The following is an 18,256-nucleotide window of genomic DNA, read 5'->3' on the forward strand; positions in this document are numbered from 1 at the left end:
TCCACTTCTGGGGCTGCTGCCTTTCAAGATGAAAGGGCCTGGCTAGAACTCAGAAGGTCTGCGGTCCTCTTAGGCCCTTGGGTTGATCGCCTCATGGAGGCTGTTTTGATCATCATCAATGCAAATAATTAAAATTAAAAACATTTTTGTGGGTACGTAGTAGGTATATGTATTTATGGGATATATGTGATATTTTGATACAGGCATGAAATCTGTTGTAATCATGACATGGAAAATGGGGTATCCATCCCCTCAAGCACTTATCCTTTATGTTACAAATAATCCAATTAGACTGTTTTAAAATAACAGTATGTACAGTTAAATTGCACATTTAATTTAAAATGCATAATAATTTAATTGTACATTTAATTTAAAATGTACAATAATTAATAGTACATTTAATTTAAAAGTACAATTAATTATACAATTAATTTAAAAGTACAATAATTAATTGTACAATTAATTTAAAAGTACAATAATTGTACATTTAATTTAAAAGTACAATAATTATTTGTACATTTTAAAATAACTCAGTTATTTAAGATTAAAACACTTATTTGACTAAAATAAATTAATTTAAATATTTAAATAATTGAGTTATTTTAAAATGTGCAGTTATTGACTATAGTCACCCTGTTGTGCTATCAAATACTAGGTCCTATTCTATTTTTTTGTACCCATTAACCATCCCCACCTCTTCACTTTCCCACTACCTTTCCAAGCCTCTGGTAACCATCCTCTACTCTCTATCTTCTTGAATTCAATTGTTTAGATTTTTAGATCCCACAAATAAGTGAGGATGCAAATAATCTTTCCCTCAGTTTTGTTGGTTTGGTTTAGGTGGATTTAGAAGCATATTGTAAACCCTAAAGAGCCATGAGCATGTCGGGGTTTCTTATCATTACAAGTAGGAAGGAGGAGCCAAAAGCTCCGTCCCAGCGTGGCCATCCATGATGTGCTGGGAAACTGCATGTGGGGAGGGCTGGGGAAAAGCCCAGGATTATAGCGATTGCTGGTTTCCTTGGTGTAAATACTCACATCATGGCTGATTTCTACCAAGGCGGCTACCAATGATTAACAACCTACTTGTAGAATTCTCCTACAAACAGCATCATGCTTGACCTCACAGCAGCCATATGAAGGAGGTACACTTTTAACATTCTCACTTGACAGATGGAACAATTGAGATTCAGGGAGGCTGAGTATGTGCCCAGAGTCCCACAGCTACAGGTCCCACAGCTACAGCTACAGGGTATGATGAGGCACGTCAGACCCTCCATTTTCCCGTATCTAATCACTAGAATGCCTGGATATTTAATAACTTGCTTTCTCAAGCTGGTAGGAGCCAGTTCTAGTTCCCCTGACTTAGCTCAGGTACCTGCCTGCGCTCAGGTACCTGCCTGCCTGGGTTTGAACAGGCCCCGCCTTTTACTGTCTCTGTGATTTTGTGCAAGTGACTACACTGTGTCTATTGGTAATAAGGGGATCTAATAGTGCCTGCCTCCTAGGGTTGAAATAAAGATTCAGTGAGATTAGGTGCATACAAGGCACCTCACACTAAGTGCTCGACAAGCGCCAGCTGTTGTTACGGGTGCTGCATGTCTAGGGCAAGTGATCGTGCAAGGGTCTGAGGAGACTACGCTCTCACCACAGGGTTCCCTAGTCCTGTCATCTGAAAGTTGTTGGTTCGCCCCATTTCCAGCCCATTTTTCCACCTAAGCACCTGTGGGTGGAGCTTTTCCAGCCTCCTACAAACCATCCATTTCTCATTCTGCAGAGCTCAGCGAACTCTTCCCTTGTGTCAGGCTCCTACAAACAGCATCACACACATCCTTGCAGGAGCCCTACGAGGGAAGGACATTTTTAACGTCCCCACTTTACAGATGGAACAATTGGGTTTCAGGGAGGCTGAGTAGGTCCCCAGAATCCCATGGCTACAAGTCTGGAGAGGCAGGATTTGAATCCAGAGTCTTTGTGCCGAAACCACCCTCCCTCTCTTTTTCGAAAGAAAAAACAATTATGTAGAGTAACTTCTTGATTTTATCTATTTTCTTTTTAACATAGCCTTATTGAAACGTAATTTACATACATAAAATTCATCTTTCAAAAGTGGGAAATTCTGTGGTTTTTAGTACATTCCCCAAATTGTGCAACCATCACCGCTATCTAACTTTAGAACCTTTCCATCAACCCCAAAAGAAAACCCAGACGCCCCCTCTTCTCAGAGAAATGCAGAGGTTCTGGACACATCCATCTCTCAACTTCTGCAGAAACCGCCTTCAGGTCAGCCCACTGCCCCTACAGGTAGGTGGGGAGGGAGGCTCTTAAGCAGAACCATTTTGCTCACATTCACTGAAAATCTCCAGGTCCCTAGAAAGCTTTGCCTGATTATATTGAACTATTTATTGCCCTCCTTCTCAGTGTGAAGGGGGAATATTTAATTCTTTCCAGAGACACAGGCTGTTGTCATTTTATCTCCTTGATCTCCACCCCTACCGCCCTTCGTGGTTTTGGGAGAAAGCTGCTGGGTAGAAGGCACTGGTATCTTCCTTGCCTGTGATTAGAAGCCTCTCTCACAGGAGCTTTTGCTTCCTCCCTTTTTCCCCTTTGCCTCCTTTCAGCTGCCCTTTCCCAAAGCCGAATATCATCTGATTTTAGGCGCTGGGGATAAAGGAGCTGTGATTGGGAACCCCTGGTGTGTCAATCAAAAATATAAATGAAAGATTGGTTTTTCAAGACAAACCTGGAGGCAGCTGTTTGGTACTTAAAAATCAGGCTATGTTTAATCACTGAGGGGAAAACATGTATCAATTGCAGTCTGATCACAGTATTGTCTAAACAGCGCCATGAATTTGTAAATGACACGTGCGGGGTATTTTTAGCTCGTGTTTTTAGAAGCTGAACGGTTTGCCACCTTCCCACCCTCCCTACCTTGTTATACCTTTCAGGGTGATCATCTCTGATTCTGTTAGTTTCACCTTCCAAGGGGCTGTTAGATATGCAAACCGCATTCTTCTCCTTTACCTTCCAGACTTTTTCTTTGTTCAGTTGGTGGTGAGTGTAAGGGACAAAAGTGATTGAGCAAAATAATTTATCTTTGGTTGTTTTTGAGGTTTGAGCTTCTCTGATGTGTAAGCAGTGGCTGGTGTTTGCATTTCCTGAATGCCTTTTCTCACCCTCTAGTAAATGCCTATTGGCATTTGGGAAGAAAGAATTTAGCAACATTCCAATTGATCCCAGGTTTACAGAAAGAGCCAGTGGCAGTAGACCCGGGATCCTCATCCCCAGTGCTCTTGGGAATTACGTTCTGGGTTGTGCCTTTAGGCTTAAAGGCCACTGTGTGCCCTTGTCCACAGAACAAGACATTTTACTCCTTTGTGGACCACAGGGCCTTTCCCGGGGAAGGAAGTCAATGAATTCTTACTAAAGGAATAAATTTCAGAACCAAAGCCCGCAAGTGCTCAGTGTACCTTTTCTTCTTTCGTTATGAATAAATCGGACTTCCCAATTGAGATAGCGCTTGAGTGGCATCATTGGCAATCACTACGATGGCGTGGTCCCTGGCAGGTCCTGGCCGGGTGCTTCCCATGTGCAGCCTCTTATCCCCCTCTGAGGGCAGGGTTTCTCAGCCTTGGCTGTTGATATTCGGGGCACTTGGCAATTCTTTGTTGTGCAGGGCTTTCCTGAATCTTACAGGATGTTGAGCTGAATCCTTGGTCTCTACCCGCCAGCATCCCCCTTTCCATATGACAACCCCAAATTTCTTCAGACATTGCCGAATCGACCCTGGGCAAGGATGAAGGGGGTCACCCCCCAGTTCAGAATCACTGGAGTATTTGGGGAGACAAAAGAAAAGAAAGTAGACTGAAAATGTCAGAGGCATTCAAACTAGAGTGACTCCATCTTGAAGAGGGGTGGGGTAAAATGAAGCTGAGACCTACTGGGCTGCCTTCCCAGGAGGTTAAGGCGTTCTTAGTTACAGGATGAGATAGGTCTCAAGATACAGGTCTCAAAGACCTTGCTGATAAAACAGCCTGTGGTAAAAAAAAAAAAAAAAAAAGCCGGCCAAAACCCACCAAAACCAGGATGGTGACAAAAGTGACTTCTGATCAGCCTCACTGCTCGTTATACACTAATTATAATGTGTCAGCATGCGAGAAGACACTCCCACCAGCACCATGACAGTTTACAAATGCCATGGCAACACCCGGAAGTTACCCTATATGGTCTGAAAAGGGGAGGAACCCTCACTTCCAGCAATTGCCCACCCCTTTCCTGGAAAACTCATGAATAACCCACCCCTCGTTTAGCATATAATTAAGAAATAACTATAAGGATAAGCAGCTGAGCAGCCCATGCGGCTGTTCTGGCTATGGAGGAGCCATTCTTTATTCCTTTACTTTACTTTCCTAATAAACTTGCTTACACTGTACTCTGTGGATTTGCCCTGAGTTCTTTCTTGCCTGACGTCCAAGAACCCTCTCTTCGTGTCTGGATCGGGACCCCTTTCCGGAAATAGTAACATCAGGGAGGCTGGGCGCAGTGGCTCATGTTTGTAATCCCAGCACTTTGGGAGGCCCCAGTGGGTGGATCATGAGGTCAGGACAAGCCTGGCCAAGATGGTGAAACCCCATCTCTACTAAAAATACAAAAAACAAAACAAACAAAACAACAACAACAACAAAAACATATGCAGTGGCAGGTGCCTGTAATCCTAGCTACTCGGGAGGCTGAGGCAGAAGAATCGCTTGAACCTGGGAGGTAGAGGTTGCAGTGAGCCGAGATCGCACCACTGCACTCCGGCCTGGGCGACAGAGCAAGACTCCATCTCAAAATAAATAAATAAATAAAACAACCCAGGGAGAGGAAAACGGGAAAGAATCGGCAGGGAGAAAAGAAGTATAGCACAGAGGGAAACAGACATGGGTGGAGTTGGGCTGACCAGACCTGGCCTTGGTCCTGGGCCCTGAGGCTGACTTGGCTAGGGTACCCTGGGCAAGGCTTCACCTTTCCTGTACCTTGGTTTTCTCATCTGTAAGATGAGCACCTGCCACACAGGGTTTGTTGAAAAGAGCAAAGAAATTGCCCTTTGTGAAAGTGCTATACAAGTGCAAGTTTTTCTGTATATGCTACTGACATGTGTGTAGTGTCAGATCAATTTCTCCTTTTGCCAGTGTCAGATTCACCCTATGACAAGAGACAGTCCAGAGTTTACCATATGCTCTGTGAGGATTAGCAGTTTGTCACTGCATTCTCACTTATGGTCAGAGAATAGTTTGATTAAAAGCCTGTTTGGACAAGGTGCAAGGCAATGGCAATGGCAGGGCCAGCCAGAGGCGACAGAGTTTTGTGGAAGAAAAAATAGGTTTGAATGTTTGGTTCTAGAAGCCTCTGCATCATCTCTCCTCTCTCCCGTCTTTGCAGAATTCAGCTTCAGGACTTTCTCAAGTTGTTTGGAAAACACAGCTGAAAATTATACCTGGCAAGTGTGGCTCTCTGTCCACACACTTAGGGAGACAAGAAATAGAACATTCCTTTATTTTCTTTAAATTGACTTCAAGCCTCCCTCACTTGTTCTTGGTTGGGTACAGAAAGGTTTGGAACCTTACATAACCCCAGATGCCTGGCCAGGCGCTGATGGTCATCTGTCCACATGGGTCACTCTGGAGACATATATTGTCCCAGCCCATATGATGTCCCAGGTTGGCTGCTTCCTTCCTGGACACTCTTGGTTGGACTGAGACCCTGTGGCCATTCCCTTCCGAGGACATGACACTCCCCTACCCACCTGCAGCATGGCCAAGGATCAGGGCCCAGGACCCTGGCTTGATGCTCTGGGGTCACCCTTCCCTCTCCCTTCTTGTATCCCTTGGGGACACTCATGTCTGCTCTCCTGGCATTTCAGGACGCATGACCAATCCCATCCATGAGCTATGTGGCCTTTGAAAACAAAGTTTCAGCTTTCCCAATCCTGCAAACACTCTCTCCTCCCCAGACCAGGCCAGAAAGCACAGAGCTAGCCTGGCTAAAGCAGACGATGGGAAAGTGAACACACAGGGAGAACCCCAGACACTAACATTTCAAAAAACGGTCCTGCCGTTTATTTGTCATTCCCAGCATCCAGGCCCACCTGGCCAAGGTTCCAAAGTGGAGAGAAACATCCAAGACTAGAGCCAGGGGACGTGGACGATGTTGGCATGTAGTAGGTGCTCAGTGCACAGCTGCTCCATGCCCACCACTGGAACTCCACCCGGTGGGTGAGCCACTGAAGGGAGAATTGGGGTTTGCCGTTCTTCCAGCTGCCTTCGTCATGTTCAGAGTCGTCTGTGTTCTCTGCTCTGCTGCTCAGTACAAGTTGGGAAGCTTCTCAGCATGCCAAAGGGGCTCTTTCTTCTTTAATATAGCATTGTTACTCTGACATTTCCCTAACTCTTTCGTCCCCTTCCATCTTCATGGTTGTCAAGGAAACAGTTTCCTGGGCAACCTGTTGACTTATTTGGCTGCCAAGTTTGTATTATCCAGAGTGGGGAGCTGTAGTGAAGGATTCTTTTTTTTTTTTTTAAATGTCACCAAGGTAACCGCCAGCAGCCGTTTAATTATAGTTTTAGGTAAAGATGAATTCTTTTTTGCAAATGTTCATGTATTTTTGGTTAGGGGTGGGGTGGGGAGAAGAATTGCCAGGAGATTAACATTCTCTAATTATATGCTTTCAGTTGTGGACAATTCAGTTTCATTTGCAATGAAACTTGGTTTCATTCAGGATTAATTTTTTTCTCCTTTAAAAAATCAGAAAAACAGATAGAACAATGAAAACAGAGGGGGAAAAAAAATCAGTTTGGTAGGGAGCCGGCAACGAGTGCGGTGGCCGTGGCTGGGGTGTGGGCATGGCTGAAGTGATGTCACTGGCGACTATTTCCTGAAACATAAATTCCTTTGTGGACCTAAGAGGTAGTGTGGTGTAGTGGTTACACACTGGGACTCTGGAGTCAGGCTGCCTGGGTTCAAATCCTGTCTCTGCAGTTTCTTAGCTGTTTGTCTCAGGCAAGTGACTTAACCTGCCTGTGCTTCAGTTCCCACAGCTGCCAAATGAGGATGAAATGGGGACAAAGAGTTAAACTTCCCCATAGGTGTGCTGTGAGCATTGGGATCTATTCATTAGATCCCTTAGAAGGATCCCCGGCATGGTACCAGCACTCTATAATATCAGCCGTCATCATAGAGCCAGGGCCTCCTACAGAGCACACTTTACCTACGCCTGCCTACATGTTAATCATTTCAGCCTTTCTAGGCACCAGCATGCTCATATGAACGGTTCTGATGTTACTGTGTGATAGAGTCATTAGAACCACACCTAACATTTCCCGGAGACTGACACTGTTCTGAGCACTGTGTCTTTGCTCATTTCATGTCCATAGCAACCCCAGAGCTGCGTACTATTATTGTCTCCCTCTCACCAGTGGGGAACCTGCAGAGGAAAAGAGTAAGATTTGATGTTTTAAAACGAAAAGATCAATCTTGTCACGCATTTACAAGGAGTAGCCTCCTTGGAGCTGTATGTAACTTTGTTTTATAGTTCCCTCCTCGGCGTCTCAGTAGGTTTTGATCAAACCAAGTATCAAAGTGCAGGGAAGTGTCCATCTGGGGAGAAGCACTTGGGGTTCACTCTTGGGAGGCTTTTTGGGAGACATCAGATGATGGCAGATTCCTTGGATCCTTGATGGTGGCTATGACATTCAAGGAGTCCTCAGGCCCCTGCACTCTCAACTCCCCTGTCCAGGTCTGGGGGAAGCAGGCTGCAGAACCCCAGAGCTGAGGCACAGGTTGCATTGGGGTGGTGAGGAGTGGCCCCATTGGTCATCTTCCAGACAGGTAAGCCAGAAACGATCATGGCCCAGTTCAGAGCAGGCCGTCAATGTCTAGCTGCATGAGCTCGGGGAGGGGTTTCTCTTATGCCCCCAAGTTTCTTTGCTGCCTAGGAAATCAAGGAGTTTCAGTCTGCCATCTTCATGGTTCTCCAGGGTTTAAGCGTACTGTGATTCTGTAGGGGAAATAAGAGTCACAGATCTGGCCGGGAGCGGTGGCTCACGCCTGTAATCCCAGCACTTTGGGAGGCCAAGGCAAGCAGATCACGAGGTCAGGAGATTGAGACCATCCTGGCTAACACAGTGAAACCTCGTCTCTACTAAAACTACAAAAAATTAGCCGGGCGAGGTGGCGGGCGCCTATAGTCCCAGCTACTCGGGAGGCTGAGGCAGGAGAATGGCGTGAACCCGGGAGGCGAAGCTTGCAGTGAGCCGAGATCACGCCACTGCACTCCAGCCTGGGCGACAGAGCAAGACTCCATCTCAAAAAAAAAAAAAAAAAAAAAGAGTCACAGATCTGTCTTTTGAACCCAGGTCAGTCTGAGTCTAAAGTCTGCTCTTTTAGCCACTGTGCTAAGGCCCTGCTGTTCTGATGGTTCCTGAAATCACAGACTCTGGAGCCAGAGTCTTTGAGTTAGAACCTGTCATTTTCCAGTGAGTGACCTGAACAAGTAATGTACTTCTCTGTGCCTCACTTTCCTCATTGGCGAAATGGAGACAATAAGAGTACCTATCTCTAGGGGCTGTTGTGGGCAGTGGAGCACTCAGAACGTGGAACTCTCCAATAAATGTTAGGTGTGGTTAGAATGACTCTATTACACAGTGACATCATCATTCATATTACCAAGCTGGTTGCATCGTGGTGACTGAGAGTTAACATGTAGCCAGGCGTGTGCAGTGTGGTATGTACATTTTCTTTTTTCTTTTTCTTTTTTTTTAGAGACAGGTTCTTGCTCTGTCACCCAGGCTGGAGTGTGGTAGTGTGATCACAGCTCACTGCAACCTCGACCTCCTGGGCTCAAGCAATTCTACCACCTCAGCCTCCTGAGTAGCTGGGACCACAGGCATGTGCTATCTCACCCAGCTAATTTTTAAATTTTAGAGTTGGAGTCTTGCTATGTTGCCCAGGCTTGTCTTGAACTCCTGGCCTCAAATGAGCCTCCCACCTTGGCCTCCCAAAATGCTGGGATTACAGGTGAAAGCCACAGTGCCTGACCTGGTATGTACCTTTTCTGACTTACTTCTCACCATCCTTATTTTGATGCTTCTAGTATAGTTCCTACATAGGTTTCTGTATCATTAATCTTATCAATCTATATATAACATAAACTGTGTAGGCAGGCTTCTCTCTTCATCTTTATAAATCTCCTGTTGATGCCTCCCTCCCTACTAATCTCCTTCAATTGAGATTCAACTGCACAGGCCAGCCCCTGTCAGATCTGCTGTGCTAATACCACTGGGAATATTTGATTTGTGTGCTTTTTTTTCTTTCCATGGATTAGGTACACTTTCATCATTTTCGAAGGAAGACCTGAATAGCAATGAACCCACTGGTCAGGAGCAGTGGAGTTTTGGCACGGAATACCCTGTACCCTGTACCCCCCACAGTGGAGTGATGTGGGGACCCGAGGCTGATTCTTAGCCAGGCCAATGGGTTCAGAGAGGGCCAGGAGCCAGCAGTTACACAGTTCCGGCTTTCTGCCCCTCCCTCCACCCCCTGCCTTTTATTTCTTATTCGTTACGGCCTCTCATGAGGAACAACAGTCAGTAACACAAACATTATATTCATCTCTGCTCATTCTCCCCCCTAGGGACCAAACAAGGTTTTTTTTCTGGGCATTGAAAATACATCTCAACCCAGCTTTTAAATAGACTGAATGTTAGACAGAAAAGCACACATTCTGTAGAATGATGGAGGAAGGGTAATTATGTATTAATAAAGACAAAAAAAAAAAAGGAAAAAGGAAAAGAAATTGTTCTTTGCATCACCCGATGGCTTGGCAGAAATAAAAATAGCAAAATGCGTAACTGGTTTTCCTGCCAGTGGGATGAATAGGGGCTTATGCTCTTGATTGGAGGTCATGGGCTGTGGGGCTGTGCTCAGCATGGGTGGGGGCTATGAGGACTGAGGATGAGGCTCCATCAAGGGGGCCATTTGTGGGGACTTGGGCTGCAGAAGGGCAGGGAGGAGGGAACCCACGGAGAAGCTACCTTCTTGTGTCTCCCTGGGCCTCCGGAGGTGGGTGGTCTCTGTGTCTTTGGGCAAGTCACATGTTCTTTCAGTATAAGATGGGGATAATGATACCTGAATATCAAAATCATACCCCATGTGGTCTAGCATTTTCGAGGCTGCAAACAGCAGTGGTGTAGAGTGGAAATAAGCCTGGGTTGGAATAATAGCTTTGCTGCTTATCAGTTGTGTGTGTCCTCGGGCAAGTTACTTAATCTCTCTGTGCCTCCGTTTCCCCATTTGAAAAATGATGATGGGTCGGGTGCGGCGGCTCACGCCTGTAATCCCAGCACTTTGGGAGGCTGAGGCAGGTAGATCACGAGGTCAGGAGATTGAGATCATCCTCGCTAACATGGTGAAACCCCATCTCTACTAAAAATACAAAAAATTAGCCGGGTGTGGTGGAGGGTGCCTGTAGTTCCAGCTACTCAGGAGGCTGAGGCAGGAGAATGGTATGAACCCAGGAGGCGGAGCTTGCAGTGAGCTGAGATCGTGCCACTGCACTCCAGCCTGGGCAACAGAGCGAGACTCCATCTCAAAAAAAAAAAAAAAAGAAAAATGAGGATGATGATAACCCACATCGACTTCAGTATTGCGGCAGAATGAGTTAATACATGTAAAGCAATTAGAACAGTGCCACTAAGCATCCTCTCAAGTGTTAGTTATGATGATTATATTAATATCTCCATTCTTATCACCAATATCCACATAGATGAAGTCAGTGAAACTGGCTCAGTTTCATCAAAGAACTGCTAAGTGGAAAAAAACAGGATGTAAACTCAGGCTTTTGGACTCCAAATCTCGTTGAATTTTCTTTATGCCCATAACTCCTTCCTTACAAATGAAAAATGAAGGGCCCTTTTCATTTGTAAAAACTCTAACACCAGTGATTGCTTGTTAATGAGATCTAAACACAACATCCTTCAAGGTTAGACAACTTCAGACTGAGTTTTCAGAGCTCACCTTTCTGGTTCTTTGCTTTTTTCTCTGTCTGTAAAATGGACTCTGACAACAACCGTGATGTAACATTGCTCATGGCAGAAACTCAGTTAAAAACAAAGCCTAGGGGACAAGCTGCAGGGAGGTCAGAATTAACCAGGTCCCTGTCCACTGGGCCCTGGAAGGTCAGATGGCTTCCAACTGGAGGGGAGCTCCAGCCCTGTGCATTCCAATAGGAAGCCGGCAGCTGAAGCTTTGTCTCCAGGGCTTCCAGATTCTCTGGGGTTTCCTCCTTTCTGACCCTGGAAACAGAAGCAGACTCAAGACTCTCCATGAAGATACTTTCTCCTGTTGGCTGAATTCACGAGGTGGGTCCGATCCGTGTCTCCCTCCTTGCAACTCAAAAGAAGGCAGCAGCTTTACTTTGATACAATCTCAGGGAAGGCCCTGCATTTTCTTTTTATGAATCTTGGGATTCTTTTTATGAATCTTGGGATTAAGAAAGAGGGCAAGGATGGAGTTGGAAATCGCCCCTTGGGGAAGTGTGAGCTACAGAGAAGGGGAGGAAACCTGGCCGTGTGCTCTGGGATTTACCTCTGTAACCCATGAGCCCAGGGAGCTTAGACATTGACTTTGTGTAGACACTTTCCTTGCGCTGCCCAGGGCGGTTCCCATGACCCTGTATGCTCTGCGCAGTCCAGGAGGCCTCATGCCAGCCCCACCCCAACCTTGTTCTGCATGAGGTTATGTTATTTGGGAGTGTGGGAGGCAACTGGCATTTTGTCCTCTTAATACATGTTAATGAGATGCTGCAGATGAAATGCTACCATTTATTGAAAGTTTATGTGAAGTGCTTTATTCATAAAACAAGCAGTGGAATGTGGCTAGCATGCTGCTCTTTGCTCCCCAGCATCCATCCTTTCCTTTTTGCTAAACCAACCTGATTTTACACTGGGCGGCAGAGTGCCCAGCTCTGGGTGAATTGTGGTTGATTTAAGGCTTAAACTTTAAGCCCATCCTAACAATCCTGTTTTTCATTTTCTTAGCTTCCTGTGTAGCTGTGGCTAGCTGCAAGGCCCATTTTAGACCAACAAAACCTACGGGGATGTCTGCTCTGGTTGCTCATGAGAAAGCTCCATTTTTTTTTCTAGATAACAGGAGCAGATATGGCTGGCGTAGCTCCTTTGTGCCTCTTTGTGCCTTCCCTGAAAATGTGATGACTGGGGCAAAGCAGCAGTTTTGTAGCCATGAAAGAAAGACTCCAGGCTGGGCGCGGTGGCTCATGCGTGTAATCCCAGCACTTTGGGAGGCTGAGGCGGGCGGATCACCAGGTCAGGAGTTTGAGACCAGCCTGGCCAACATGGTGAAACCCCGTCTCTACTAAAAATACAACAAAAAATTAGCTGGGTGTGGTGGCGGGTGTCTGTAATCCCAGCTACTTGGGAGGCTGAGGCAGGGGAATTGCTTGAACCTGGGAGGTGGAGGTTGCAGTGAGCAGAGATTGTGCCACTGCACTCCAGCCTGGGCAACAGTGTGAGACTCCATCTCAAAAAAAAAAAAAAAAAGAAAAGAAAAGAAAGAAAGGCTCCTGTTACTCAGAGTGTGGTCTGCGGGCCAGATTGTTAGAAATGTGAACCCCACTCCAGACCTACTACACTCAAATCTGTACCTGGGTCTCCAGGTGATCTGTGTGCACACTTGGGAGGCCCTGCCTACAGGGCCAGAGACCTGTGTCCCGATCTTGTGGAGCTGCCAAAGAAGGCTTGCCAATAAGAACAGACCTCTGGGACTTCTGTCATTGGTTTTCTGTTACTTGCAACCAAGCGCATTCTTCACTGATACAAGCAAAACAGCCTTAAGGGAACCACCTCCCTCATTCTCCCAAAAGCCCTATCCAGAAAGGACTATCATTATCCCCATTTCACAGATAAAGAAGCAATCTAAGAGAGAATGAGGTATTTCCCAGCATAAGACAGCTGGGGAACTTGGTGACCCCAGGTCCGCCTGGCCCCGAGACCTGGGCACTGCAGTGGTGTTGTGCCAACTTTTCAGCTTAGCTCTACGTGAGGCTCCTCCTCCAGCCACGCTGCCAAGATCACCACCACTCAGGCTGTCTCGCCCATCTTCCCACGTGCCCTGGGCCGTGAACTCTCCTCAGCAGAACCCTGTTGTCTGGCTTTGCAGTGCCAGTCTCTCTTTTTCTTCACTGTTTCCCAAAAGATTTCCCCTTGATGCTGGATTAGTTCGAGTTCAGAGAAGAGTCCAACCGCCCTCTGATTCTCTCTCACTCAAGGCATGCACCTTTCTCATTCACTAGCTTCAGGATTTCAAGTTAGAGACACCCTTTTAAACAGTGTGCAGAGGAATTACCTGGGGAGAGTGAGGACACATTGAAAATGCAGATTCCAGGGCCTCGATGTCCAGAGGGTCTGATTTAGCTGGTCTGAGGAGTGGGGCTCAGGAACCAGTCTCTCAGGGACGGCTCCCCAGGTGATTCCAAGGAGCATTCGGCCGAGGCTGGGAGAGTTTGGCAGAGTGATGAGGGCAGCACAGGAACTGCCATTCCTCCTTCTCTCTCTTTTTTTTTTTTTTTTTTTTTTGAGACAGTCTCACTGTATCACCCAGGCTGGAGTGCAGTAGTGAGATCTCGGCTCACTGCAACCTCCACCTCCTGGGTTCAAGTGATCCTTGTGCCTCAGCCTCTCAAGTAGCTGGGATTATAGGCAGTCACCACCACGTTCAACTAATGTTTTTGTATTTTTAGTAGAGACAGGGTCTCGCCATGTTGGCCAGGCTGGCCTCGAACTCTTGGCCTCAAGTGGTCTGCCTTCCTCAGCCTCCCAGAGTGCTGGGATTACAGGCATAAGCCACCATGCCTGGCCCTCTCTCACTTTTTTTTTTTTTTTTTTACTGCCACCTGATAAATGTTTGATTTGAGTAGGTGCAGTCTGGTTGGTGTTGGTGACATAACAATCTCTGGAGGCTCTTGAGGAAAAGACAATGAATCAGGGCCGTGCGGTGCCCCGTTCAGGTTGCTGGAGTTGCGAGGTGTGTTCAGCTCTGGGCACACATTTGGAGACAGACAGCTGGGGTTCATTCGGACTGGATGCAGTATGGCAGGCCTAGTCTGATGTGTGGTGTCGGGTGATTGAAAGTGAGGTCAGGTGCTCTTGAAATGAGGTGGCAAGAGAGATGGGATCTGTAGTTGGCAGAATGGCCCACAAAGATGCCCACACCCTAATCTCTGGAAACTGCCAAACCATATGTCGCATAGAAAAGGGGACTTTGTGGATGTTAAGTTATGGACCCTAAAATAGGGAGGTTCTCCTGGATTATCTGAGTGGGCCCAGTCTAATTACCAGAGCCCCTAAAAGCAGAGAAATTTCTCTAGCCAGAGGCAGAGAGATGGGACAGAAGGTGAAGTCAGTGGGATTGGAAGTGGAGAGTGTCCCATGGAAAACCTGAGAAGGAATGCAGGCAGCTGTTTGGAGCAAAGAGCGGCCTTGAATGACAGCCAGCAAGGAATGGGAACCTCAGTCCAACAACCACAGAAAACAAAATTGAACCTCGAATGAGCTTGGAAGTGGATTTTCCCCTAGAGCCTCCAGGAAGGAACACAGCCCTGCTGATACCTTGACTTTGGCTTTGTGGGACCCTAAGCAGTGGACCCAGTCAAGCCTGCCTGGACTTGTGACCTACAGTAACAGTAAGACAATACATATGTGTTGTTTTGAGCTGCTGAGTTTGTGGCATTTTTGTTACGGCAGGCGTAAAAAACTAATACAGGGCCCTATTTCAGAATCTGGGAGAGGACGTATGCTGTGCCATCTTCTCATTGTGCCCTGCCCTCCTCTGACAAGCCCATCTCTCCTTTCCAGGTGGGTTCTTGCAGCCTGACATCGTGATACAGAGTGAATTCCCACCTGCACCTTACACGCTGCCCTCGGTGTATAAAACCATTTCCTCTGGTTTTTCCATCCTTCCCCGCTTGCCTGCTCCAGTTAACATGTTGGTACATTTCTTTTCAGGGTTTTTTCCATGCATTTTATTCCCAGTTGAGATGTACAAAGTGTACCAACTTGTATCCTGCTTTGCTCCCTTACATTAAATATTTTCATATCACTAGCATCTTTCTGTAAGCCTCACTGTTAATGGCTGCGTAGTAGTTCATCAGATGGAGATGCTGTCATTTACTTGTTCATTCTCCAATTCTCAGACTTCAATTTATTTCCTTCCCTTGCATCCCCAATTATGAATAACTTAATTATTTTACCTAAAGATCCCCCTAGCATTCTACATTAAATCCTTATCACAGTTTCCCAGAAGAATTACTAGATCAAAATGCACACACCTTTTTGCGGCTCTTGATAGAAATGCTAAATTACCCTTCAGTTTCTGGGCACCATCTAAGCAGCTTACTTTTGCTGCCTAATTTCTTCTCTTTGTCTCCTCCATGGAGTCTTCCTCTGAGCCCCGAAGGGCTGGGGTGATCTATTAGTTGATAGAACTATAGGACATCTGGTAGAACGCATTGGGTGTTCCATTAGTCTCGGCAATTTATGTTGTCTCTTTATCATCCTCATTGACTCATCACGACGTCTATGACCCACACACAGAAACGGAAGTTTGGGAAGGCATGTGTACCCTCTTAGAGATTCATTCTGCCCTTTAGCCCTTGTTATAGACATGAATCTCAGCTGGCAAACTTCAGGTGTGCCCCAATTCCTGCATTTTGTTGTTGTCATTGATTTTTTAAAAAAATACATTTTAAACCCACCCATCCTTCTCTGAGCTGCTCTCCCGCAGGGCTACTGGAAGATTCAGCCTTGGTCATCACAGGCGTTTCCTCACCTGGTGTTGCACAAAGTCTTGGGAGGGGCATCTCAGACTGCAACAAGGCATGGGGTGGTTGGGGGGGGCTCCTCCAGTTATCAAGCATCCTCTGAGTGATCACTCTTTTTGTTTGGAAGCTTTGCTGCCTCTGACAAATGGAATTCTTTGTCAGCGACTTCTCTGGGTCTTGTTATCCACTTGGTTGGTGGGGGCCTGTGGCTGGGCGGTGGTGGGGGAGGGTGGAGGGTACCACTTTGCAGGGGCACTGAAGCCCCAGAATATCTTCTGTCTCTAGTTTTGAAGGTTCTTTTATCTCTCTCCTTGCCTTTGAAACTCATCACCGTTTTCCTGCTGCTGGAAGACATGTCACATTCCCGTGCTATTTCACCTGACTTATTAAAGGCAGAAAGCAACTTTGATTTGAGTCTGCTTCTCTGCCTATCCTGCAATAGTTCCCAGGGCCGGGAAGCAGAAATGGGTCTCCATGCCTTCTAGGAAAAAGACCCTGGAAAATGTAGGAAGGAAAGACACCTCACATATTAATTTTTCAAGAAAAAAGATTGTCCCTCTCTGTAAAGGCTCTGAGAAATCCTGCAAAAAGCAACTTGCCTAACTTCCTTCAAGCCAGTTTTTCTCAAGCTTAGTTTTTCATGAGGCCTTGTCTCTTGCATTACAGCTCATACTTTTCTGCAGAGTTGTACCAAACACACTGGAAAATATGGGTCTGGCTCAATGACTTGAGTGGTTGACAAATGAGGAGACTGATACCAGAAAGATTAAATGGCTTTTAAAGCCTCTCATGCCATGTTCATTACCGGTAATCTGACCCATGTATGAGGCAGGACTTAAATGTCTATCATCAGAGAGAGACGGTCCTAAAAAGGGTGAAATAAATCACACTTCTTTTCAGGCAAGATGTATTTTTCTTCTGCCAAAGGGGCTCACTATTTGGAGCAGTCCCATTTAAATTCTTTTCATAAAGCAATGAATCAAACTCCCCCCTCCAGGTGATCCTTTGTGTCTCCGGGTTTCGTATTTCAGCTTTCCCATCAACCCTGGCTGCGAAACGTCACAGAGGACTTGAGGTCATCTCACAATTAGGAACCTGACGTTCCCAAGCCTTAGACCCCAGTTTCTCTCTCAGAAAACCCAGCAGTGGCCTGGCCTCACACAGAACACGTCAGTCTGCACGGCTTGGAAACTGCTTTCAAGATGTGAGTTGTTGATTATGTTCAAGAAGACAGAATGTGACATTAAAAAAATCCTGTCTGAGAGGCTCCCTGAGGAGTGAACAAAAGTAGAATTTGAGGCTGTTCCAAGTCAAACAATGTGCTAGGTGTTTTTTTTTTTTTTAATTATATTTACTCTTTAAATAAGTAGTGCATGTCCATGGAACCAAATTCATACAAAAATTGAGACATATCAAGGCTTTCTTCTGTGTTGATGTCCAGCTATCTGGTTACCCTCTGCTATGGATGGAGTATTTGTGTTCCTTTCAAATTCATGTTGAAATCCTGACCCCCAAGGTGATGATATTGGGAGGTGGGGCCTTTGGGAGGTGATTAGGTCATGAGAGTGATCTCGTGAATGGGATTAGTGCCCTTATAAATGAGGCCCGAGAGAGCTCCCTTTCCCCTTCTACCATGTGAGGATGCAGCAAAAAGATGGCCATCCATGAACCAGGAAATGGGCCCTCACTGGCATATTAGTCCATTTTCATGCTGCTGATAAAGACATACCCGGGACTGGGTAATTTCTAAAGAAAAAGAGGTTTAATGGACTCACAGTTCCATGTGGCTGGGGAGGCCTCACGATCATGGCAGAAGGTGAAAGGCACATCTTACATGGCAGCAGACAAGAGAGAATGAGCCAAGCGCAAGGGGTTTCCCGTATAAAACCATCAGCTCTCGTGAGACTTATTCTCTACCATGAGAACAGTATGGGGGAACCTCCCCCATGATTTAATTATCTCCCACTGGGTCCCTCCTATAACATATGGAAATTGTGGGAGCTACAATTCAAGATGAGATTTGGGTGGGGACACAGTGAAACCATATCAACCAGACCCCAAATCTATCTGGCACCTTGACCTTGGACATTCCAGTCTCCAGAGCTGTGAGGAATAAATTTCTGTTGTTTACAAGCCACCCAGTCAACGGTAGTTTGTTATAGTGGTCAGAACAGACTAAAATGTCCTCCAAGGAGGTGACAACTGTTACAATCTTCTTGTGCCCTTCTCCTGAATGCAAATACAGTGAACATAAAAGTCAGCTTCCTATAGATGCTGTTCTGTTCCTTGACTTTTTTGCTTGAAGGTTGTTCTACATCGGTTTGTATAGGGCTGACTTACTCTCTTTAACTGCTGAAGAAATTTCACTGGAGAAATGTGCCG

The 18,256-nt window shown here is 46.1% G+C and overlaps 1 pseudogene; it reads right to left on the reverse strand.

Moving 5' to 3' along the window:
• Positions 1–3,765: 3,765 nt before the first annotated feature.
• The window catches only part of LOC144331516 (small ribosomal subunit protein uS2-like), a 41,245-nt pseudogene continuing 26,754 nt past the window's right edge, over positions 3,766–18,256 (reverse strand).

This window comes from Macaca mulatta, chromosome 10 (genome assembly GCF_049350105.2).
Source record: "Macaca mulatta isolate MMU2019108-1 chromosome 10, T2T-MMU8v2.0, whole genome shotgun sequence".
Classification (NCBI taxonomy): Eukaryota; Metazoa; Chordata; class Mammalia; order Primates; family Cercopithecidae; genus Macaca; species Macaca mulatta.